The 26,507-nt window shown below is 43.7% G+C and overlaps 1 pseudogene; it reads left to right on the forward strand.

Annotated features, from left to right (window-relative positions):
- The window catches only part of LOC122662225, an 80,410-nt pseudogene that overhangs the window by 13,654 nt on the left and 40,249 nt on the right, over positions 1-26,507 (forward strand).

Here is a 26,507-nt window from a genome sequence, read left to right on the forward strand (position 1 = left end):
TTTATATTTGTAGATATCAGATAATTTTCTTGTTTTTAAGGGGGCATTATATTTTGGCCTTTATAGACATATAGAATAAAGATCATGGTGTTCCAAGTGCATAGTATCAAAATTCAACCAACATAGATAGTTGAATTATCACCTTCGCCATGAATCTGGGACAATTCATACATCCACATAATTCTAAACTTGTATTATCATACATATATTGTTTGAAATTTGGGGTGTGGACACTTTCAGGACCACTCTTAGGTCCATAAAATTGGAGCATTCAACCATTTGCTGAACTTCGTGTATGTACATTACCAATTGGAAGATCCAGATTTTGACTGGGTCCTGACTAAGTTGCTAATGAGTTTCTAATCACATAGAGTCACTAAGTAACACATAGAAACCAAAATCATAGTGAAGTTGAAGTAGCCAGAATTGAAGAGCAAGTGATAAACAGTAATCTGGATTTCAGATTTAAACCAAAATTTAATGGATTACTCTATTCACATATAGAAAAAGAATAACAGAAACTTAAATTAATTTAAGGATCTAATCTCAAGTTTCAGAAGCATCCTAATTGAATTAGGACCTTTCCAAACAGGAAATCGATGGTAGTTCTTGGATCAAAGGAAAACAACAATTCCAGATTAACTAACTGTAGATCAGAAATCAGATTTAATAGAAGAATCATATTCTGATCTTAGGATCTGAAACGGGGTTTAAATAGTAATTGGATTGTAGTAACAAAAATTTTAAGAATTCTAACAGAATACAACTCTTTTATGATCTGACACAAAGATTAGCTTTTGAAACCATGAAAAAACTCAGAATAACATCCCCGATTATATGACCTGAAGTAAGAGTTGAAATCTCAGCAGTATTAAGCAAGAAACAAGGGTTTAGTATGTGCAGAAAATTAAGGTTAAGAACTGACCTGTTGCAGAAACTAAAAAGTGAAGAAGATAAAATGAAAAGATATGACTTGAGCTTCCCACTTAAGCCTCGACCAGCATCTCACCAGGCAGCAACTTCATCTCTCAACCAGAAATCTGAATCTCACAGACCTTATTGTTAGAAACCAAGCTTTATTCAACATAGAAATCTTCTCTTGGGCGGCCACTACATGTATTTATAGCCTCTAAAAAAAATCCAAAACTTTGACTTGTAGTCTAAACACATAACCGTACAACTGGGACTTGGAATGTGAACACATCTAGCCAACCAATATCTGACCATATATAATACCCAATTATTTTGGGTCCGGATTCCATCATGGAGCCATATATGATTTAGATCCATATTCGGATTGGTTGATGGTAAGTTGGATTTGGGTCCTAATTGAGGTTGATTTAAACAAAACCTTACACCTTTTATGCCCTACCATGAAACTTTTGCCTTATTTATGATTTGATTAGGCACCGCATAAACATGACAATTTCTAGTACCCAACACATTTTATGTTCAGTATAGAAGTATCCAAAATTGTGTGGCAGCCATTTTGAAATAGCCAGGTAAAGTAGATGCAAATGGATGTATTCTAAATAATTATTAGTAGATTCTATTCTGGGTCCTATACTCCTGTTAATTTCTGTTTCTGAGCTACTTGATTTCTTTCACAACATTATTTTTATAGTTTTGTTCCATACTTCCACCTAATTATGATATTGTCTCTTTATATTTATGCATCTTGTAGAGACATTGCGTCAATTGGCTTGGAATGGTGTAACTCCACATCTGCGCCCAACTGTATGGAGGCTTCTTTTGGTATGTTCTATATTTAATGCCCAGTTTTTAAGGATTAGATATTGATGTCGTTAGTCCAAGTTTTATTTACTTGATAGTTGATACTAATGTTGGATCATTTAGATGTACTTTGGAAACTTGCTTTCCCTGTCGAAGATGGTTTTTTTTGGGTAATAGCAACTCTTATACTCTAACAGTACTACAAAGTACAATTGCCAAAACATGATATGCCTGAAACTTCCCTTAACTATGGAAAAGGAAAGGAACTGCATCTGCAAGAACAAAATAGGACTAGTCTCTCAAAGGAAGGAGTCCCAGAACACCATCTCAATCTACAGGCCCTGCTTGGCGAATTGGTCGTTAGAGTTTATATTCTAGCGATAGCCGCAGAGCAGTCTGGGTATTTTGGTTTCTTTTGTTATGTTTTATTGTGGTTTAAAGACATGTAGTGTTAGTTGGGGTATACTGATCTGTACCTTTTATTTTCTTATATAATATGACCCTATTACTCAGGGTAAGGTATTCAGTCAAATCGTGTGGTGTTCTCTCTTTGCGACTCCTCTTCTCTTCTTTTTCTCTCTCTCTTTCCTTTGTGTTTGCAGATGTTGGCTTCAAGGACGATTTTGTTACATGGTATCAGGGCCTTGAAGATCCAATATTTCTCTTCTTGTTTCTGGTTTGAGAGTTTTCTTTCTTATTTCCCTATGCTGCCCTATTTGATTTGAAACCCCAGTTGTGTGAAGATGAAAATCTAGGGTTTCCACTACTGCTATTAGCCTATCTTCTTTATTCTGTATGTTGACATGAAGATCATTCCAATCGGTTGCTGGAATTTCTGAGGTTTCCAAATAGCTTGCTCAGAAAGTTCTCATTCTTCTTACTTGGTTGCTGGATTCGTTGATTGCTACTGCTTCTCCCTTGATTGATGATTGGATTGCTTTAAGTTTGTCGTATGATCTTCTGGTTACTGTTCGTGAAGGTCAGATCACTCTACCATCAAGTTCTTGTCTACTTGCCATTTTGGTGACTGAATGTGTATCTCCCAATCTAGTCGTCAAATCACTCTCGACCTTTGAGGGATATTTCTCTTGCATGTGCCTTACATTCCACCTGATCGGCTGATCTAGTTGATCAGTTTTGCTGATGACTGTGTTTCTCCAATCATATTCCCTGCAGTTCATATGGTTTGCAGGGCTGGAAAGTTTGAAGGTGTTTTCTCTTCATCTTTTGACCTGTTTGCCTGTACTACATATGGTGGATGCATTGATAGACTGCTGTATTTTTTAATCATTTTTTTCATGATATATTTAGCAACTTTCTATTTTCGTCATTGTGGTTGATTTGGAGCTCTAGGCATCAGATTCATATCGGAATGAATGAAAATATTAATTAAATATCAACAAAGATAATTTTTCCACTCTTTTGGTTTTACTGATGTTTTATCATAATAAGATTTATGGAACTTTTAGATTTGAGAAAAACCCCAACATTTGAAAGTTGAAAATTTCTCCTACCACCGAAAATCCAGTTTTTGTTCTTGAATTGAGGGGGATGACTTTTTATCCTTTTGGAATTTAATTTTCTAACTATTTTTATTGGATTCAAATTAGGGGGGGGGTTGTATTTACTTATTTATGAATAATATCTTAAGCAAATGAAAACATTTACTTAACTGATATTTGGCATAAGTAAGGGATGATTCTGGTTAGATACCATTTTCAAGAACAGATATGCTATCAAACTTTAGTCAGAACCACAAGTACCATTTTGAGTCTTCTAATGCATGGATTGGGTTTAAAATGTTAAAAATAGGCAGCATAGCAAAAACCAGGGCAAAAAAACAACTTCTGGTCCTTGAAACCAAGGTTTAGATGGAGATATGGTTGAAACTTGGCATATGGCCAAAACAGGGCTCAAAACTGAGATTTAGAACCTTGGCCAATAATCATGAAGTACCAAGCACATTGAAGTTGACTGTCATTTTGTAAGGGATGCGGTTAAGAGAAAAATTATTTCCACTCCATTTGTTTCTTCTTCAAATTAGTTGGGTGATATGTTTATCAAGCCCTTGTTTCGTCTGGCTTTTCGGGAGGGTTATTTAAATGGGTTAAATACGCATCTCCCCTTAAAATGCACCCAATATTCCTCATTCCCCCCTAAGGTTCTAACAAGTCCACACGCACCCCCTGAAAATGCCACTTACCACCCCTATTTTTCCACCTAAAGCCATATAAGTCCACACCAGGCGTTAATGCTAAAAAATGATCAAACTACCCTTTCTTCTATCTTTTCTAAAATTTGAAAAGACCAAAATGCCCTCGTCTTCCCCAAATCATTATCTTCTTTTACAATGTAGATACCCAATACTACCACCACTACCCACCATTAACACCATCACCACCGTGAAGCCTCACCTCCAGCACCACCTCCAATTCCTCCACCTTTACCAATTCCATCACCGAGCCCTCCCTTGCCTATTCCTCCACCAACACCGCCGCCCTTACCAAATCCACCCTCAGCTCTACCACCCTTTTCAAAACCACCTCCAGCGCCTCCAACCTTTTTGATTCCACCACCAACTCCATGATCGTGGCCCTTTCCGCCCTTTCCATTCTCATCTGGAAAGCCCTTAACTAGGGCACCATTCATTTGAAGTATGAATTAATTTTTGATTTTGGGTTTACCTCTTATGGCTGTGGAGCTGGGCTGGTTCTCTTCTTCCCTCGTTCTTATTCTCTTCTTTTGAGGTCCTTCTTTGTCTTCCAACTTATTCCTTGTTCTTCTCTTTGTTTTCTTTTCCTTCCCTTATTTCTCGTTACCCTTATTGTTATTTTCCCTTGTTTTCTGTACTGGCGGTACCTGTTGATTTTTTGTTTTAGGAAAATTGTTAGAATTCGATCAATTGAGAGTTAGGGAAGGCCTTCCTCTGTTGGAAGAGATTCAGCACCCCCAGTTACAGATTGAAATACAAGAAAAGGCTATGCAAACCAAATCTGGAACTACTGTTGCCTTTTTGTGTTACCACCCTGAGATTATTTCAGGAATTTATGATTAAAATGTTACCTGGTCTTTGGGACTACTGATGTTTGGAAAGGGTGGTGGAGCTGGGGGGGTTGGATTTGGTGAGGGCGGCGGTGTTGGTGGAGGAATAGGGAAAATTATCACCTCCAGTTTGCTGACCGGCCCAGTTCCCCAGTTCCTCTAATAGGGGGATGGTGGACCCCACCCGGGCAGGGTGTTTGGGCATGGGTAGAGAGGTCATTTCAGCCCCCCCTTTGTTAGAGGAACTGGGGAACTGGGCCGGTCAGCAAACTGGAGGTGATAAAGATCCGGAGGAATAGGCATTGGAGGGGGACTCAGTGGTGGAATTGGTAAAGGTGGAGGAGTTGGAGGTGGTGCTGGAGGTGGGGCTTCACGGTGGTGATGGTGTTAATGGTGGGTGGCGGTGGTGGTGCTGGTGGTAGTATTGGGTATGTACATTGTAAAAGAAGGTGATGATTTGAGGAAGATGAGGGCATTTTGGTCTTTTCAAATTTTAGCAAATAGGTTAGGGCAATTAGGTCTTTTCAAATTTTAGAAAAGATAGAAGAAAGGGTAGTTTGGTAATTTTTTAGCATTTAACGCCTAGTGTGGACTTAAATGGCTTTAGGTGGAAAGTAGGGGTGGTACATGGAATTTTCAAGGGGTGCTTGTGGACTTGTCAGAACCTTAGGGGGGCATGAGGATATTGGGTGCATTTTAGGGGGGTGTTGCACAAAGAAAGGTGTTCGAGGGAGTTTCTCCAACACCACAACCTTTAAACTAGATCAGACCAGAAACGGTTATGGAAAACGAAGACCTCTCTTTAGGGTTTCTTGATTTCTCTATCGATTAAAGAATACTTCCAATTACCTTACATGGGTGCAAATACCCCTATTTGTACAAGTTTCTCCCCAGCCCTCTTTCTCTGATCCTTCTTTGGATTCGCCAGATGGCTTTCCTTCTTTGTAAGGTGGTTTCCCTTTGTTCGGATTAGGAAACCCTTCAAAAGGAAGGGGATCCTCTCCTTAGATCCCGGGATCCAGAATCTTCTCGCACGTGAATTACGGTTATCAGCCTCCATCCATTAGGGGTGCTCTCAACTGATCTTGCTGACGTGTACAGACCAATGTAACCGTTTTGCTAGTGGTCTGATCTATTCTGCATGGTGTCTGGTGTCTTGGACTCTAAGCTACTCTAGGTGTCATCCCGTGGATTGGGTCGATAAAGTATGGTGTATCATTTGCTTCCTACACCCCTGGTCTTGAATATGGGGAGGATTCTCCACTTCTTCCGTGCAGCGGTGTTCCAGCCCATGTGTTTGGTTATCAGCGATCTTTGCTTACCGTTGCCCCCCGTGAAGGTTGGCTTTTATTTACGCTGGTCTATGCTCGGCAGAACTGGTTATCGGTCATGTGTAAAAATTACTTCCTTCCTGAGTCGTATTTCTTTCAGTGAAGATTTTACCCTTGGGTATGGAGCGAGAGTCTCCAAAACTGCACCGCCATTCGCCGTTGTCTACACGTGGGTCCAAAATATCTTCCGGATTTCACGCCTTTTAAAGGAAGTTGAAAGGACATCATACAGTTCATTTAAACCTCTTGCTTTCCCAGTATTTTCTTTGTCGAGGGAGCTTCCCTCACGCGTTAAACACGTGTCTCATCTTTTCCTTGCATCCTGACCGTCCAATTAAATTCAATGGGTTGATCAGAAGCCTCCATTCTTTTCCCAAGGGTATAAAGGATTCTAACTTCTCGAGGCTTCTCTTCTCCATCGTTTTCAAGTTCTTGAGCCCGAAAGTCTTTGATTCTCTGCCTTAATTCCATCCCTTGAAGCTCCCCATTCTGCGTTTTTCTTCAACTACACTTCTCTTACTCAAGTAAGTTCTCTTTTCTTTATTTCTAAAGTTGATTTCTTTTCTCAAAAGATGTCGAGCTCTAAGAAAACTCCAGCTCCCAAGTTTGACCGGGATGTAGCTTCTTTGTTCAAAGAATCTAAGGAGTTATACCATGGCGAAGGTGTTAGGAGAATTGTCGTGGTTCCACCTAGGGCGCCTGGAGAGATTATTGCAGTTCCTAGAGTATCTGCCACTGCTCAACGGAGTAAGTCTGGTGTTTCCACTGGTACCTCCAGCCGTAACCCTCCGAAGAAGCTTTCTATTTCCCTAGGGAGAAAGGTTCACCATATTCGCCAATCCCAAGTTGATCCCACCATAGGAAAAGGTGTGGATGAAATCCCCTCGGTATTGAATGTATCTGATGTCATGGATATTCAAGAAATCTACTCGATCCTAGAGTCCATTGATCTCAGGGCCCCCTCTCCTGAAGACAGATTGAATACTGAGTATCCTAATGAGGTTAGCCTCATCTTGGATGCCTTTGAGGCCGGCTTCCGTTTTCCCCTTCCTGAATTTTCTTCTTGTCTTTTTAACCATTATGGAGTTGCCCCCAGTCAGTTACTCCCGAACTGCTGGAGATGTGTTGGAGCCTTCATCCTTAGATGTACCCGGTTAGGTAGACGTCCCTCTCCTATATTGTGCATTAGGTGCTTTCTACTGAATTCGCGCAGTGGTCACCCTGAGTGCTATTACCTCCGTCTGCGCAACCCCTCCATCCCTATTATGGGTAAAATCCCTACTTCCATTCATGCTTGGAAACAAAGGTTCTTTTGCGCTTCATGCGTGGGACATAGGTTCCCTAATACATGGGGCTCTCTGAACACCTCTACTCGGAACAAGATCCCAATTCTTGACGACGAGGATTTAACAACCCTGGAAATGATAATGAATCTTCCGGGGCCCGTTGAACTGGCCGACATTGATGCCCTGGACATGTCCGAGTTGGAGAGGGGTGAGCGCCCTGGATTTTCTCTCTCATTTCCCCTTATTTTTGTTGATTTTTACTATGGTGTGCTAACTCTTTCCTCCTTGTTTGGTGTAATGGATTTCAATCTGGGTACCATTGCTACCTTCATGGAGACGGAGAACCTCCAAGTTACCAGGGACATAATCATCTCCCCTTCGCCCCTGGAGAAGAAGAAGAAGAGGAAGGAGGCTCCAACCGAGCATAAGAAGTATCTTCCGAGGAAGGAGCCTAAGAAGAATGCCCCTCCCTCAATTAATGAAGATCATAAGAATCAATGCCAGCATTCGAGTAAGAAGAAGGCACTCCCCTCCTCCGATCATGTTGTTCGGGAGGAGGCTTCTCTCACAGTCCTTAGTGGTGCCCCCTTGCTTGAGGGTACCGAAAAGAATATGGATAAGGAGAAGGTGTCTTCAGACTTGTTTATTCCCAAATGGTCGGTACGACTGGCCACAAGGTGATCGGGGACGCCGAGGCTGCTGAGCAGATGGCGTTATTTTGCATTCCCCCAGCTGATCAGGATGCCCTCTTCGATATGGATGATGACGCGCTGGAGAGTACCGCCCTTGCACATGCTTATGAGGTAACACTCTCCTTCATTGGAGATCTCAGTGCTCTTGGTTTATCTTTACTAACTTTTTCTCGTCCCAGGCTTTGGCTTTTCCCTCCGGGTTGGTACATCGGAAGAGGAGGATTGCCTCCGTGTACAGCCGGCTGGAGAAGGATTGCAAGGAGCTGAAGTGAACCTGTGATGGCAGGAATGAGCAGATCCATGTCCTAGTCGACGACGTTAAATCACTGACAGAGGAAAAGGGGATTGTGGAGAAGGCCTTTGCCACTACGGATAAAGGTCGTGCAGTCGCCGAGAAACGTATTGAGGCCCTCATCCTATCCAACAAAATGGTTGAGGAAGAGTTAAAAAAGAAGATCCAGCTGGTGGAGAGCTAGAAAATAGAAATTGTTGACTTGAAGTCCAGGTTAGGGGAAGCCGAGAATTCGGCTAAGGTTGCCGGTGCCGTGGCCGTGAAAGCCTATCTTGGCTCGAAGGAGAACACCAAGGAGCATATGAAGACTGCTTCCAAGGTTTTTCTGTAGGTGGCACACTCCATCTGGATGCAGGTGAAGAAGAAGAAGCCCAATTTCGACTTCCAGGGCATGGGTGAGGTGGAACATATGCTCGCCAAGTTGAAGGTTGGTGCCTTCGTTCCCACCTCAATAAGGGGGAATTGATAATTCTAGTGCCACGCGCCCCCTCGAGGACTATCAATGTGGAGAACCCTGATGTTGTGGGGTCCACTTCTATAGCAAAGGCTGAATGGACCGTTGCAGTGGATACTGAGCTGGCCAACACGGTTGAGGTAGATTTCAAGCAAGGTGTTGCTCAAGGCGTCGTCCCACGGAAGGGACCTCCTTCCTCTCAACCTAAGGATAAAATGATGCCGACATCTGATGCTCAGGATCCGAAGGACTCGGCCTTAGTTTAGCTTCCTTCCCTTTTCTTTTTTGTTTCGACCGTGTCATTTTGTTATTTTGCACCTGTAACTTATCATACCTGCTCTTAATGAAAAAAAAATCCTTTTCTGGGCTTCAATGTTCTATGCTCATCTTCAGACTCACCTTATCCGATCATGACCTTCGTGTTTTGCATATAGGGCTATATCTCCATGCCCGGTGCCATACAAATTTAATGTTGTGGAGCGTGAAAATTAACTGCAAGCTCAGATAAAGATGCGTTGTTGTAATTCAAATCTCGTCTTGAATGTGAGTTAGAGTACTATAAGTCGGTTGAGAGTTGGGTGAAGGATCTGCTGGAAAGGCTGGATTTCGCGCGGGATATTATGGATAATGTTGCTGACTACCTCTGGGTTGAGAAGTATGCCGCGGCAAACCTTACCATTGATTATCTCTTGAAATCGGCAGTCTTCCAACGCTTCTGTGAAGATAAGGCATTGGAAGGTGCCCAACGACTATATAACAAAATACAGGAGGCTACCCCCAATTTTCAGTGGGGGAAGATTTTTTTTTTTTGGGTGAATAAGAATTTCATTACTAAAGAAAAAGAACAACAACCCTCAAATAGGAGGGAAAGGGGACAAACATAGATCAAGACCAAAAGACTTAAACAGGAGAGCTCGTGGCAAGGAGGGAGATAGAGGAGAGATCCCAGGAGACAACAATGAGCCTGTTCCTTGGGGTGTCCTTACAAGAGGAGGGGGCCACCGAACTGAGTTTGGAAGTAATTTCAAAGGAAATGGAGTTCCAAATCTAGCTAGTGGTGCGAGATTTGGTAGTCCATTTCCGACGATTACGCTCCATCCAAATATGTTGATCGTGGCACAAAAAGCCATCCTACCAACTGCATCACAGAGAGAAGAGCCTCCAAAGGTCATATCCACCCATAGCCATTCTCTATCGAAAGGAAGAATCCTACGGGGTCTTGGCCAGCATTTAGCAAGAATGCCTTTCCAAATAGCGCGGGAGAAGGGGCAATCAAAGAAGAGATGGTTTGAGTCTTCGACCCCATTCCAAAAAAGGCCGCAAGAAGGAGAATCTGAAATGTGCCGATGCCGGAGAAAAGACTGCGTTGGAAGGCAGTTGGGGAAGACTCGCCAAACTGTAAAGCAATGCCGGTGGATATGGTGTTTGAACCAAACAAGCTTTCTCCATGGGGCAAGAGGATGACGCGTCCGAATGAGATCCCAAGCAGCTTTGGAGCTGAAATAACCTGAAGAGTTTGGTAACCACAAAACACAATCACCCCGCTGAGAGGGTCTTCGCTAAATGGAAGGCAGGAGGTTCCAAATGGAGACAATCACAGGATTGAGGGAGGGAGGGGGGATCCAGTCATTTCCATCAATAATCTCAGCCACCAAAGCATTTCTAGATAAGCCGGAGCCATAGATAGTTCTGGAGGTGACTTGGTGGAGGAGAATGCCCATGGGGTGCCAATGATCTAGCCACAAAGAAGTGTCATTTCCATCAGCAATGTGGGATTGAATGGAACCAAGAACAAGGTGCCGGGAAAGCAGGATATTGCGCCATACCCAGGAAGCATCCGAGGGAATGGAGGCAGTCCAAATGGAATCCGATCTAAGCAGCCCCGAATAAATCCAATCCACCCAAATACTTTTCTTTCTTGAAGCAATCTTCCAGATCAGCTTGATTGATGCCAGCTGAATTCACCTCCTGAATCCTTCTAATACCCAAGCCACCTTCTGCCACAGGGAGACAATCTGAGGCCCAACTAGTAGGGCGGAGAAATCTTGTGGAGTTAGTACCTTCCAAAGGAAAGAAGCCATAAGAGATTCCAGAGATTTGATGATGGAAGAAGGCAGGCCGTAAATTCTAAACCAGTAGATATAAGAAGCTTGGAGCACAGACTTGATGAGGGTCAGTCGACCCGCATAAGAGAGAAGTTTACCCTTCCACAGCTGCAGCCGTTTCCTGATGAGATCCAACATGGGAGTACAATGATGGGCTGATAACCTGACTGGGATTAAAGGAAGGCCTAAGTATTTGACTGGAAGTTGGCCCAGAGGAAAACCACAGATAGCTTGCAGGGGGGCTTTATCTAGATCAAAGATCCCAGCCAAGAAGAGGAGAGATTTTGTAGGGTTGATCTGGAGGCCCGAGAGATCGTGGAAGTGCTGCAAACAATACATAATGGACTCAAAAGAGGAGATGAAGGCCTTTGAGAAGATCATGAGATCATCTGCAAAGGCAAGATGGGTTAGCTTGAGGGCTTTGCAATTGGGAATAGGGATGATGAGCTGCTGGTCTGTGAAGGATTGGATCTTTCGAGATAAGGATTCCATGGCCAAGGTGAAGATATAAGGGGATAGAAGGCACCCTTGGTGTATTCCCACCGTAGAAGCAAAGTACCCAGCCGGACTACCATTAACAAGGACTGAGAAGCTCGGAGAAGAAATGCAGCAATAGATCCAGTAGATGAAAGATGCAGAAAACCCCATCTTGATCAATATCTTATCAATGAAATCTCACCTCAAAAAGTCAAAAGCTTTATGGATATCAATCTTCATAAGAGCAGTTGGGGAGTGGTTTTTTCTTTCAAAACCTTTGACAATCTCATGGCAAAGAAGAATATTATCTGATATGTTCCTGCCGGGGATAAAAGCGGACTGATTTTCACTAACAAGGAGGTCCACCACAGTCTTGAGTCTAAAAGCCAGGATCTTTGCTATGAACTTGTAGATCTGGTTGCAAAGGGCAATGGGCCTGAAATCCGACATAGCTGAGGCTCCTTCCTTTTTTGGAATGAGGCAGAGAAACGTGTGGTTTACTCCTTTGATTTGGCTAGGATTGAAGAAGAAACTTCTTATACCATTGATGAGGTCCTCCTTGATAATACTCCAAGTGGCTAAGAAAAAACCCATGCTGAAACCATCTGGTCCAGGAGCATGGTTCAGCTTGAAAGAGTGGATAGCTGTGATGATTTCCTCCTCCGAAGGAATGGCACCAAGGGACTGAGAGAGCTCCATCGGAATAACTTTGTTGAGAAGATCATTGGGGATAGAATCTGCAGTACCAGAAGAGCCATTGAGCAGATCTTTGAAAAAGGATGCAACCATATCTTTAATGTCTTTCACATTAGTAATAGGAGAGCCATCAGGGCCAGCCAGCTGTAAAATTGCATTGAAATTAGATCTGGACTTCAGAGATCTGTGGAAGTAGGCTGAATTGGAATCCCCTAACTCCAGCCATTTAATTCTGGCCTTCTGCCTTAAGAAGCTTTCCTCCTGAGATAGAAGAACAGACAAATGGAGGGTGGCAGCCTTTTCATCAGCCCAAGTTGACAATTCAGGGGATCAGATTGAATTTGTATCTGAATTGAAGAGAGCTTGTCCTTGCAATCTTGGACCTGCAAGGAGATATTACCAAAAGTGTTGGTGTTCCAAATCTTAAGAGCATCTTTCACATTCCTGAGCTTCCTGGCAAAAGCAAAAAGGGAGGAGAAAGCTTGGACAGGTTTTTCCTAGGCATCTTTGACAGTAGCAAGGAAGGAGGGATGGGAAGACCACATGTCAAAATACTTGAAAGGTTTAGGACCAAAAGAGGTATAAGGCTGAATAGAGAGAGAGATGGGACTGTGATCAGAAATACCCGGGGTATCAAAAGAGGCAGAGGAAGAGGGAAAGGAGGAAAGCCAGCAGTCATTGACCATAACTCAATCAAGCTTGCAATCTATACGATGAATCCCAGCTCTTTTGTTACTCCAAGTGAATTTTGGACCAATCCAGTGAAGGTCATCCATGCCCAAGTCATCAATGCAATCATTGAAAGCAGCTATAGAGTCAAGATCTAAGGAATCACCACCCTACTTTTCATTTCCAAATCTGACTACATTGAAATCTCCCCCAAGTCCCCAAGGTGAAGAGCTAATAAGATTTGCAATACTACGGAGATCATCCCATAAAAGAAGCCTCTGAGAAGGGCAGTTAGAGGCATAAACAGCAGTGAAAAAGAAGGAGAAATGATTGAGGCAATCAGAGAATTTTAAATGGATATATTGGGCTGAAGAGGAGATCATAGAGACCTGAATTTTTTAAGGATCCCATAAAATCCAGATATGGCCATCGGTATGGTGAGTGTAGTTGGATAGGAAAGACCAACCCGGGGCAATCGAGCTCAAAATTTTTGAAGCATTTGGCTCTTTTACATGAGTTTCCAGCAGACAGCAGAAGGTGGAATGGTTTAGGCGAATACGGGATCTAACAGCAGCTTGTTTGCTCAAGGAATTTAGACCCCGAGTGTTCCACAGAACACTGTGATTCATTTGGGCAAGAGGGAAGGTTGCACCTGACATCCCAGAATACGGGATAGCACATCACGAGAAGAGGAGGAGCTGCGGTGGCGACGATTGTAGCCAGCAGCAGGAGAGGAACAGGGGATAGCAGAAGAGGGGGGGATCGGGTGAAGGGGATGAATGGGACTTATGAGAAAGCCCATGGGTTTCAACCAGGTGACCCGACCCGAGAGAAGAGGGGCTAACTGGTTCAGGAACAAGGTCAGCGGGAACAGGGTCAGCGGGGTGGGCCAGTTTCTTAGATTTTTTTTTCTTATGGTTCTTTGACTTTTTAGTGGAGGGCTTTTTTGGAAAATGGACAATAGGGGAAAGAGATGAGGGAGATGACAGCTCAATGGTGGGCCCCTCAGATAAGACGACCGAGGGGATAAAGGTGGGGAGATCAGGATATTTCGTAAAAGAGGGGGATTTGGGAATCGTCTCAGGGTCCTTCGTCGAGGCAAGCACAGAAGAGGAAGTTGCAAGAGTTGTCGACGAGACAGACGCAGGTTGCAGAGGGGACAAAGGGGAGGAGTTCGCCGCCGGAGCGATGGTGACAAAGCTTGGGGCTACAGAGGTGTCAGCAGAGGTGCCAGGAGGTACTTCAGCCATCGGAGAAGCCATACGTGATCTAGTACAAGGAACAGCAAAGTCGAGGCACTTCTCGATGCAAGTCCCACGGTCAGACTCCAAAAAGTCATCGTCAGTTAGGGGAGCAAAAGGGTTTTGCCCAATAGGTAAAGGAGGGATACCCAAGATACTATCTTGAGGAGCTGCCGGAGTACGGCTATGGTTCCGGCGACGAAATCTCGACCTGGCTCTACCTCTAGGGAGGGAAGAAAACCGAGATGGAGCTTCGGCGGTGGGAATGCAATTTTCCGGCATAGGATTGGACTCCGGAGGGGAGCAGAGGGCAGTATCATGCCCAAACTTCTTGCAAGTCAGGCATTGAGGGGGTTTCCACTCATAGTGGACCTCCTGCTCAAAGGAAAAATCATCCCCATCATTGACAGTGATGAAAGAGGGCAGAGGTTCATCGGCAGCCACTTCTACACAGATGCGCGCGAAGGCCAGTCGAAGTTTCCTCCTAGTGCGCATGTCTGAGAATAAAGGTTTGCCCAACACTGAGCCAACAGAGCTAAGGCCTTCCGTACACTAGAAGTGGAGGGGGAGACCAGGGAGAGAGACCCAAAGAGGGATGGTCGATAGGTCTACCCTGCGAAGCTGCAGATGGCGGTGCCGCTGTCTGAGAAAAATGGGTTTGTTCCCAACTTGCCAAGGGCCACCCTCAAGCACACGATTCCTATCGAGTTCATCTAAGAACTTGAAGATGAAGAAGCCGTTGTTGAGAAGATGGATGTCGAGAGTGCTAGAAACTGTCCACTGCTTGGAGAGAGAGGCCTTTACAATGTGGAATGGAGGTCGAGAACCCAGAAAGTGGCCAACTAAGCAAGATTCCTAGAGCTCTGCTTCAACCTCAAGAATATCAGGGGAACAGACAACAACCTTAGAAGACCTGACAATGGAAGGGGGGACAAAGTGAAGAGGAAGGCCTGCAGCAGAGAGAGAAGCATGGTGGGATGAGTTAAAAAGGGAAGTCCATTTGGGTTGGCCGGGAGAGAGGGGGGAGGTTGGGATGGTGGTGTCGGAAGGAGAAAGCAGGGAAGGAGGGGAGAGAGGGGCGGTGGAAGACATTACGAGAGTCACCAGAGAGAAACTGCTGGAGTGCCTTAGAAGAAAGGGTTACCGGAGACTTCCATCACACTCTCCAGCTCCTGAATCCTCGTTTCATTGTATTCTCCATCACTTCCATAATTCAGTGGGGGGGGGGGGAAGATTGATTTGGGGTTCAATCCTAAAATTCCCGTGCAAGAGGTGAGGTTGGACCCATCTTCTATTTCGGTGCCCTTCTTTCCTCCTCCCGAGAACATTCCAGGACCACTGCCCCCCAATCCTCGGCCTCCAAAGCGCCTATACTTTTAACTGCTTATTGTGTATAGCTTGGCGGTAGTAACTTGTGTACTTTTATTTACTTGAATAGATGGAATCTTTACTTCTTTGTTACTCGGTGTCTGTTGTTGGTATTGACTATAACTTTGTTTTGGTCGCAGTGCTCGCAGTGGGATTCACTGACGTGGTTAGGAGAAAATCATTTCTCCTTGTGGTGCATATTACCACCAGGATGAAATTAGCCTTTATGATCGGAAGATCTTTATGTGATCTTGGTTACGTCCCCTGGATGATTCGTTTGTAATTTCCAATGCAGAGCATTTATTATCTATGCCCCTTTAACGCTTTGTTTATTGTGCTATTAATTGGACCCAAACAGAAGCTAAACCGTTATATCTTTTCCTAAATCTTTTCACAGGTTTTGAAAAGCGTAATGGGGATCTGCCACGTGGCCCCTGGCAGTTATTTGCTTTAAATCTAATATCGCCTTTTGGGATTCTCTTTTGATCTGGGCCGTCCGTTCTTGCATAAATAGCGGTTTTTCCTCCTCCTTTTACCACATTCTACTTCTTCCCTTTGGAGCGAAGCCATGGACCTTCTTTGTGGGTTTCTTCCTATGCTTCTCTTGACGCCCTCTTATTTCTCTAGTGTTGTTACTGTCGTTGCTTCTATGGCTATAACGGATGCCACTTTTTGGGTGCTGACTTTCAACTTTGTAGCCTATTTTCAGCTCTGATCTTTAATCAACATTTGCCCTCACAGCTTCGATCTTCAATCGACACACTGTGTCTTTTGCACTTCCAAGCTAGGGGGCTACCTCTTTGTGTAGTGTGCCCGCGTCAATGCTTGGAGCTGTCGTGCTACCACGAAGAGGAGGAGAGTCTTGAGGGGGTTGTTTCCTGCCTTCCCTATCTCCTCAGAATTCGAGGATGGGAGATTTGCACAAGCAGTGTGCTGGAGGGTAAAAGCCGGTGCCTTTCTTGTCGTCTTTAATCTCCTCCTCTTTGATAGGGGACAGGAGGCCACCATTGGGATTCATTCCATTGTCAGAGGAGCTCAAAGGCGTCTATGTGGAGATTCCCATTTGGCGAACGGCCTTCTAAGGCATCTCGGGGTCGCGTTGGGCCATAGGATGGCATGCCATGTATGTCTGGGTTGATCGTAGCCTGTACGCCATCCTCTTTATGGCTACTCCTGTCTCATGCTTCTGGGCCCTTGTTTCCCTCATCCCCTAAATCTCTTTTTTGGCGAGTCAAGGAGATGCTCTGCGTGCTTGTGGTTTAGGCGCACCTCGTTCCTGTTTCATTTTTGTTGCAAGGAAGAAGCATTCACCGGGAGCTGAACTCCCTCGATATTCTTTCTCCAGATTTTGTAAAGCCTTTAGTTCCCATCTTAATGTTGTAAAACGATGATGTATTTTTTGTAAAATTTGGATTTGTCAATAAAGAACTTTCTACAACTTGGATCATCTATGCTGTTTTCTTTAACCGAGTACCATAAGTTTCCTTGCAGTGTGATTCACCACTATGGTTGGTAGACCATTAATTTTTGTGGAACACCACTACGGTACAACTCACCATTATGGTCGGAAGACCGTTAATTTTCATTGTGGAACGCCACTATGGTGCAACTCACCATTATGGTTGGGAGATCATTAATTTTCATTGTGGAACGCCACTATGGTGCAACTCACCATTATGGTTGGGAGACCATTAATTTTCATTGTGGAACGCCACTATGGTGCAATTCTCCATTATAGTCGAGGTACCATTAATTTTCATTGTTAATTCGCATATCAATAATAGCATTCGAATTTACTTTACAAAAATGAATCATAAAATGAATTGTAAATATTGATGCCTTTATTCAATGTAAGAATCTAAGCATTTGAAATAACCCAAGGCTGATTCCGAATAAATGAAGGGTTGTGGACTGACCTTTATTGATTGAATTTCCTCCAATTTTCTGAGTTCCAAGACCGGGGTATGGATATTCCCTCCAAAGTTTCCAAATGATAAGCTCCCGGGGCCACTTGTTTGGAGATTCTGTACGCTCCTTCCCAATTGGGCGCTAGCTTTCCCATGGCTCTTAGATTGGTGGCTTCTACTTTGCAAAGCACTAAGTCTCCTTGGTGAAACATTCTTGGTTTCACCTTTGCATTATAATGGCGTGCTGCCCGTTGTTGGTGTGTGGCATTCCTTACATGTGTTGTTTCTCTGATTTCCTCTAATAGGTTCAAATTTTTTTCAGCTTTTCACCATTAGTCTCTTGGTCATAGAGCTGTACCCTCAGTGAAGTTTGTCCAATTTCCACAGGAATCACTGCTTCAGTTCCATATGTCAACATAAATGGGGTTTCACCTGTTACAAGTTTGGTGGTTGTTCGATATGCCCATAGAATGCTCGGTAGCTCCTCAACCCATAATCCTTTAGCTGTCTCCAACTTCTTTTTTATTCCATTCAGGAGGATTTTGTTCATGGATTCTGCTAAGCCGTTAGATTGGGGATGTGTTACTAAAGTCTAATGCAACTGAATCTCATACTGATCACTAAACTCCTTAAACTTCTGCTCAAATTGCTTCCCGTTATCTGTGATAAGGGTTTTCGGGATTCCATATCTATATATGACGGAATAGAGGAAGAACCTCCATACCTTCATAGTTGAGATTAATACCAATGCCTCTACCTCTACCTACTTGGTGAAGTAATCTATTGCCACTACCACGAATTGTCTACCTCCTGACGCTTTTGGAAATGTACCTAAAATGTCCATACCCCATTGTACAAAAGGCAGTGGACTAGTGATAGAGGTGAGCTTAGTTGCCGGATGATGGGTGATCGGTGCGAAGGTTTGACATTTGATGCATTTGCGTACAAAACTCATTGCCTCTTTTCGTAAGTATGGCCAAAAGTACCTTTGCCTGATGACCTTGTGAGCTAACGCTATGCCCCCCAAGTGTTGTCCACAAATGCCTGTGTGAAATTCCCTAAGCACAAACTCTGCTTCTGATGGCCTGAGGCATTTTAAATAGGACATGGCGTAAGCTTTTTTGTGAAGTACCCCTTCGATCATAGTAAACCGTGTTGCTCTCATCTTTATCTTCTTAGCTTCTTCTTTGTTGGCTGGGAGTGTCCCTCCTTGGAGATATGCGATGAGAGGATCCATCCAGCAAGGTTCAACGTCAATGAGGAATATATTCTCGGTCTTTTCTATACTTGGTGTGCCGAGAATGTCTATATATACCGTTCGGCCTAACTCTTGAAAGTCTGAGGTGGCTAGCCTAGACAACGCATCTGTGGAGGTATTCTATGCTCGAGGCACCTATTAGATTTGGAAGTCAGCAAATCCAGTAATTAAGTCGCGTACCTTCCTTAGATATTGTGACATGCGTTGTTCCTTTGCTTCATATTCACCGTTCACTTGATTAACTACCAACTGAGAATCGCTATGCACGGTGATATTCTTTATCATCAGACTTTTTGCCAGATTCAAACCGACGATTAGGGCCTCATACGCAGCTCTATTATTCGTAGTTTGGAACTCGAATCTCAGTGCTTCCGACTCGTTAGTATCAACCTTCTGCCACATCCGCTGCTGCTGGATGAGCCGTCTACATACAAAGTGCAGGATTCCGCTGGTTCTGGGTTGTTGGCATTTACCACCACTTCATCGTCTGGCAAGGTGCATTCGACGACAAAGTCTGCCAATGCATAGGCCTTAATAGTCGTACGAGGCTTGTACTGGACATCAAATTCCCCAAGTTCTACCGACCATGCCTGAATGATTGTGTTTTGCCAAAGTTTTCTTCAACGGCTGGTTTGTTACTACCTCTATGGTATAGGCTTAAAAGTAAGGCCTCAGCTTTCGTGCGGCCATGATCAGAGCATAAGCTTGCTTTTCAATATTGCTATATCTGGTTTCTGCATCTAAGAGCACCTTGCTGACATAGTAGATCGGCTTTTGTACCCGACCATCACCTTTGACTAACACTGCACTTATTGCCACCGGGGTAATGGCTAAACAGAGCTGAAGCACATCTCCAGGGTTTGGCTTGGTCAAGAGTGTTGGGTTGGTCAAATATTTCTTTAAGTCTGTAAATGCCTTTTGACATTCTTCTGTCCATTCGAAAGTGAGTTTGACCCCCGTTGCTTGTCTCTCTCGTGCTTTGTTCTTCAATGCCTTAAAGAAAGGGAGACACCGATCTCCGGAAGCCGAGATAAACCTCCCGAGCGCCGCCACTCTTCCTGTTAGCTCCTGCAAGCCTCTGACTCTACCCGATGGCCGCATTTCTAATATAGCTTTGATTTTGGCCGGATTAGCCTCTATTCCTCTCTTTGACACCATGAAACCAAGGAATTTGCCTGAGGTCACCCCAAACGCACATTTGGCTGGATTCAACATCATTTTGCTTTTCCTCAAGACTTGGAATGCCTCTTCCAGGCATGGTACTAAATCTCGTTTCGTTTCGGTGTTTCGGTCTGACCGAAATTTTCGAGATACCGAAATTTCATCGAAATATGGTATTTTTCTGTGGGTGTAAAATGCCAAAATGACTGAGATTTCCGAAATTTTCGAAACGAGATTACCGAAATTACCGAGATTTCCGAAACAAGATGACCGAAATTTCCGAAATATTTGAAATATTGCACGTGACACTTTTAGTGATTTTTTCAATATCTCGCGATATATCGTGAATCCATGATATTTCGTCGATATCTCACGATATATCGTCGAAATATGGTATTTTTCCATTTCGGATTGGTATCGTATCTCAGACAGCTCGAGATATACGAAATTTGGCGAAATATCGCCGAAATTTCGCGAGATTTTGAACCTTGCTTCCAGGTCAATCACGTGGTCTGATACCTTTAAGCTTTTCACTAACATATCATCCACGTAAACTTCCAGGTTGCACCCTATTTGATCTTTAAAGATATGATTCACCAATCGTTGGTAGGTGGCTCTTGTATTTTTCAACCCAAAGGGCATACGGGTATGGCAGTAGATATCCCTACCGTCGATGAAGGAAGTCTTCAATATATCTGGTTTATACATTCTAATCTGATTATACCCAGAATAGGCGTCCATGAAACTTAACATTTCATGGCCGACAGTTGCATCTATTAGTAAATCAATGCGAGGCAAAGGGTACTAGTGTTTAGGGCATGCTTTATTCAAATCGGTGAAATCAATACATATTCGCCATTTGCCATTAGGCTTGGGCACTATTACAACATTGGAAAGCCACTCCGGGTAAATAGGTTCTTCTATGAACCCTGCTTCTAATAGCTTGACCACCTCTTCAATCACCTTTTCTTGTCGCTCTGAAGCAAAGGTCCTTTTCTTTTGGAAAACTGGTTTGGATGTCGGATAAACGCTTAGCCTATGCTCGGCTAACTCCCGATCTACTCCAGGCATATCTACTGCCGACCATGTAAACACATCAGCATTGTTCCTTAAAAATTTCACCAAGTTGTTCTTCTGCTCGCCTCTTAGGCCTACTTTAATCTGTACTGTACGGCTCCCATCTCCCTTGATGACTTCTATAGGGATCAAATCCTCCGCTGGTTCCGACCTTTCATGCTCGGGACTATCTCAACCATCCTCAAGGTTGATTTGGAGTGTCTAAGGTTCCTTCCCCTTTATTCTCAGGTAACTTTCGTAGCATTTTCGGGAGGTTATCTAGCTTCCTCGGCATTCTCCAATTCCTTGATCGGTAGGAAACTTCTTCACTAGGTGGGGAGTAGAGACAACTGCCTGTAGAGTATTAAGTCCTAGAGGTCCAAGTATCCCATTGTGATTGGAGTTCACTTTCACTACCAAAAAGTTCATCATTACCGTAGAGAGTTTTGGTTCCGTCCCCACTGTTACCAATAATTGAATTGAACCCTCAACGTGCACAAGGGCTCCATTGAACCCATACAATGGAGACTCTACCCTCCTCAGCATCTCGGGTCTTAGTTGCATCTTTTCAAACGCATCATAGTATAGGATGTCAACTGAGCTCCTGTTATCCACAAGGACCCTGGCTATCGTACAATTGGCAATGGTCATTTTGATCACCAAGGCATCGTTGTGGGGAAATTGTATGTCGGACAAGTCCTCATCGGAGAACGTTATTTGCTTATCAGTCTTCCTCCTCTTGCTATGTACTTTGGTTTGGAATACGCATCGAGCATGATTCTTTCTAGAGTTGGAGGACTCGCCCCCCAACCCCGGGCCGCTGTAGATTGTGGCGATATCCCTAAATGGTGCATTCTCAGTGTATTGCTTTCCCCTTGCCCGGTCTTCCTTCCCCTCGGTACCTTCCAACCGAGCAGGTGACTTCGCCCTTTCCTTGGGTTCCTGGGGACGGTACCCTTACCTCCTTTCGCCGCCTTATTTTTTGACAAATCGACTTAGGGGGCCCCTCTCGATGAGGGCTTCGATCTAGTCCTTCAGGTGCCTGCAGTCCTCATTGTCATAACCATGATCCTGGTGAAATTTGCAGTATTTGCTCTTGTTACGTTCATGCGTGGGCTTGATCATCATGGTGGGCCAGCGCAACATCACTTGGTCCTTTATCTCATTTAGAATATATGCCCGGTTGTGAGTGAGGGCTGTATAAACTGGCTCTGGGCTTGAATCGTTCTTTGGAACCCAAGCCTTGGCATCTGTCTTTCTCTTCCCATCCTTCTGGTCTTTGTTGTTCATCTGGCCATTTCCTCTAGCCTGAGAATCTTTCTTTTCTTGACCCTTCTTCAAGAATTTGCCTTCTTTTTCCTGTTCGGCTGCAAGAACTTCTTCCAGGTTGATGTGCTTCTCGCAGCCTGAGAAGAGTTCATACATGTCTGCCAGCTCATCCATGATCAGGGACTTCTTCAACTCGACATGCCTGATGCCGCTGCATAGAGCTTGGAACTTTACGATCTGGTCTAGGTTTCACACTTCCAATGCCTCCTTGTTGAATCTTGTAAGAAAGTTTCCGATTGTTTCATCAGGGGTTGTTTAATAGCCAAGAGATTGGCCGTTGTCTTCTTATGGACTCTGCTACTCACGAAGTGGGCAAGAAAAGCCCGCCCAAGCCCCACAAAGTTGGTCAGGGAGCGTGGCTTGAGGCGTGAGAACCATTGTCTTGCCGCCCCCTTCAAGGTAAAGGGGAATGCTCTACACATTATGGCGTCAGATGCTCCCGCATACTGCTCGATCACGGGCATCTTGAAGATTTTTGGTAGGGGTTCCGCTCTAATCTCGTCTGTGAAGGCGAGATCGGTGGTGAAGTGGAAATCGTGGCTTGGAGCTAGGTTCTTTCCCTTTATGACTTCTTGAATTTGATCCTACAGCTCCAACACTTTGTCGTTCAAAGCCTACTCGACCTTGGTCATCTGGGAACCTTGGCGCTTGTTGTCCCCTTGGACCTCTTTACCCTGTCACCGAATGTTGTTTACGTTGCTGTGGTTCTTGCTATGCTCTAGGGGAGGGGTTCTTTCCCTTGCTTGCGACAGATGTGGTGGTGCTGGGATTCCTTGCAGGAAATTGCATTGCAGCTCCAACATCTGGTCCATCTTGTCTTGCCATTGAGCCTGCATCGCATCGAACTGTTCCACTGTCACGTACCGCGGCGGATCTGCAGGGGGTCTTGGCTGAGATTCCTTTTGCTGGGATTCGTTCACCTCTAGGATTGGATCATCCGTCCCAGGGTGAGAACTTGCAGGTCTACCCAGAGCTCCTTCCTGAGAGACTGTATGAGCGGCAGCCGCCGCAGCGGTCTTCAAAATCTTTGATTGATTTCGAGTGTTCATTACGGTGGAATCTTCGTAGGTCTCTTTCTCCTTCATTTCCCACAGACGGTGCCAAAGAATGTTGCACAAAGAAAGGTGCTCGAGGGAGTTCCTCAAACACCGCAACCTTTAAACTAGATCAGACCAGAAACGATTATGGAAAACGAAGACCTCTCTTTAGGGTTTCTTGATTTCTCTATCGATGAAAGAATACTTCCAATTGCCTTACATGGGTGCAAAGACCCCTATTTATACAAGTTTCTCCCCAGCTCTCTTTCTCTGATCCTCCTTTGGATTCGCCAAATGGCTTTCCTTCTTTGTAAGGTGGTCCCCTTGTGTTCGGATTAGGAAACCCTTCAAAAGGAAGGGGATCCTCTCCTTAGATCCTGGGATCCAGAATCTTCTCGCACGTGAATTACGGTTATCAGCCTCCATCCATTGGGGGTGCTCTCAACTGATCTTGCTGATGTGTACAGACCAGTGTAACCGTTTCGCTAGTGGTCTGATCTATTTTGCATGGTGTCTGGTGTCTTGGACTCTAAGCCACTCCACGTGTCATCTGCGGATTGGGTAGATAAAGTATGGTGTATCAGGGGGTAAGCGTATTTAACCCTATTTAAATCTGGGCATGGCTGATGTACATGCTCCAGCTTGAGGGGGAGTGATAAAATTTATGTTCTAGCGCTAGTGACAGGATAATATGGGTATTTTGGTTTCTTTTGTTATGTTTCATTGTGGTTTAAGGACATGTACTTCTAGTAGGGGTACAATAGTCTGTACCTTTTATTTTCTTACATTAATATAACTCTACTACTCACGGTAGGGCTATTCAGTCAAACCGTGAGTTCTATCGTAGTGGCTCCTCTTCTCTTCTTCTTTTCTTCTTCTCTCTCTCTCCTTCCTTTGTGTTTGTAGGTGTTGGCTTCAAGGACTGATTTCGTTATGGGTCAGCCATGTCATTTGTTGTCCTTTGCTTTCATTGGAGGGGGTGAAATGTGCAAACCTTCAAGGGCCATTATTATGATAGGACACTCTAGCAATAACAGTTGTTGAATCTCCTTTCACCATAATGTTATAGGAGCCTCCCTTGTAGCATATACGAAATCCTTATGACGTGAAAACAGTTCCATCCTAACAAATTTTCCTTCACCTGTTGACCTTCCCTGTTATAGATTTGTTTCCTTTTAGCTGCATGCAACCATGAAGCTCTAAATAAAAGCATAGATGATGTTGAGGTTTTGGTGTCTCGACTTCTGATGATGGACTGCTGTGTGGAGCCTCCGTGGGTATTTCGGTAAATTTCCTGTATAGGGTTTTCGCTAAAAATCTATAGCGAGACTTCTTTCCCAGCAGTTTTGAAAAATCTGAGAGAGGTGTGAGGAACGAGCGACTGTAACCCTATTCTCCATTGATAGTGAAACAGATCTCATCTCACCGTGAACGTAGGCAACCTTGCCGAACCACGTAAATCTTTGTGCGCATTGTGTGATTGTGTTTGCGATTTCCATTATTCTCTGCATCGTGTTAGGTTTTCACAATATGAATGCTATAGCACATAATAAGATATTCTCAATCTCTATTTGACTATGAAGATAGTTACATCTTAGTGGTAGTGACTTGCTATTGTTGTTAAGATAAATATGGAGAACGAAAAGAAGAAAGAACAGCAAAAGTGGCAATTCCTCTCCTCTAAATTCCTTTATACATAGAATTAATTATGACAAAAATTACTATTAGATGAACAATACTAGCACATTTATGCCCCTTAAAATACTTGCTATCTTTTTATGGAATGGGTTGCTTTTGTAGTGCTTCTGGGCAGGCTTTGGTTCTGCTATTATTTTGCATGATGACTTGATGAGTTGTGTCACTACATCTATAATGAGAAACGTTGCTGGTGCATGTTAGACTATATAGTTGTTTTATTATCATTTGGATCTCATATTGGTGGAATAGAACTGTAGATATTCTCTGTAGTCCATGATCTATTAAATCTTGTCTGTTTCTTCAGTTGTACTTTCTGGGTGTTCACTAGTCACATTGGTTGTGTTAAACTTAAATACGAGCTGACTACAGGGATATGCACCACCTAATTCAGATAGAAGGGAGGGGGTTCTTACAAGGAAACGGATCGAGTACCTTGAATGTGTTTCTCAATATCATGATATTCCTGATACTGAACGTTCAGATGATGAGATCAACATGCTTCGCCAGGTGAACTTTGCACAGGGTGCAGCCATTTCAACTGTCTTAACTAGTTCCAGCAAATGCTAGAAAAGATGGAATGACTTACTCCATATGTTCTTAGGCTTTGTTTTTGCTGCTCAGATTGCTGTTGATTGTCCTAGGACTGTACCTGATGTCACCTTCTTCCAGCAAGAAGTAGTTCAGAAATCCTTGGAGCGGATCCTTTATACATGGTTAGTTGATTAGTTCTTTTCCATGTTCTTTCCTTTAGTTTTTCGTCCCCCTTCCTCCCACTCCTCTGGAGGAATATATTGTTTGCATCTTGTATACTAAATATGGTCCATGAACAAAGGGCATACCATATACTAAAGTTTTAACTAGGAGGATCTATAGGAAAATAACACCTTGGATCAGAATTGGAGCCTTCCTATCTATTAAATTCTTCTGGAATGTTACAAAATGTATGGCATATGAAAGAAGTCTGCTGACTGGGTCATCTGATTGGCTTGATTTCTTCCTTGCAGACTTCTTAGGTTGTTATTATCAAATGTTTGTGCACCTTGTATGTTCTTACTTTATGCATAATCCGTAGGAGATCCACCTTAAACGGATTTGTTTCGATTTTATTATTTTGATGAAGCGATTAGTTGATATGTCTAGGTACCTGAGCATAGTTGTCATGGCGTCTAGGCGACGCAAGGCGTTGGAGGGGTTCTGGACACAATGTGACCAAGTTAACCAAAATGCTCACCTAGGCAACCAAGGCAACACTAGTTGTCAAGGCGCCTGGATGCCAAGGCGTGCGCCTTGACAACTAAGACCCGAGATAAATATGTAAATTTTGGTTTACTTTGATACTTGAATGTAAGTTTCAATGGTTATGGAATATTAAGCAGTAATTGCATATTTTTCTCCACTTTGCACTCTCTAAATCTATTTCATTTATTTGTGAGAAAAATGATATTGGGTATATCCGCATAGGTGACCTCCTCTTGGACCCACCTGTGATTCTCATTTAATATGCTCGAGACACCATGGATGAGCTTCATTTTGGACAACTTCCAAACAATAACCATCATATACCTTAAAAAGGCCGTACCCAGTGCACAAGGCTCCCGCGTTTAGCAGGGTCTGGGGAGGGTCAAATGTACGCAGCCTTTCCCTTGTTTCCAAAAAGGCTGTTTCCAGGACTTG

The sequence above is a fragment of the Telopea speciosissima genome, chromosome 5, assembly GCF_018873765.1.
Source record: "Telopea speciosissima isolate NSW1024214 ecotype Mountain lineage chromosome 5, Tspe_v1, whole genome shotgun sequence".
Classification (NCBI taxonomy): domain Eukaryota; kingdom Viridiplantae; phylum Streptophyta; class Magnoliopsida; order Proteales; family Proteaceae; genus Telopea; species Telopea speciosissima.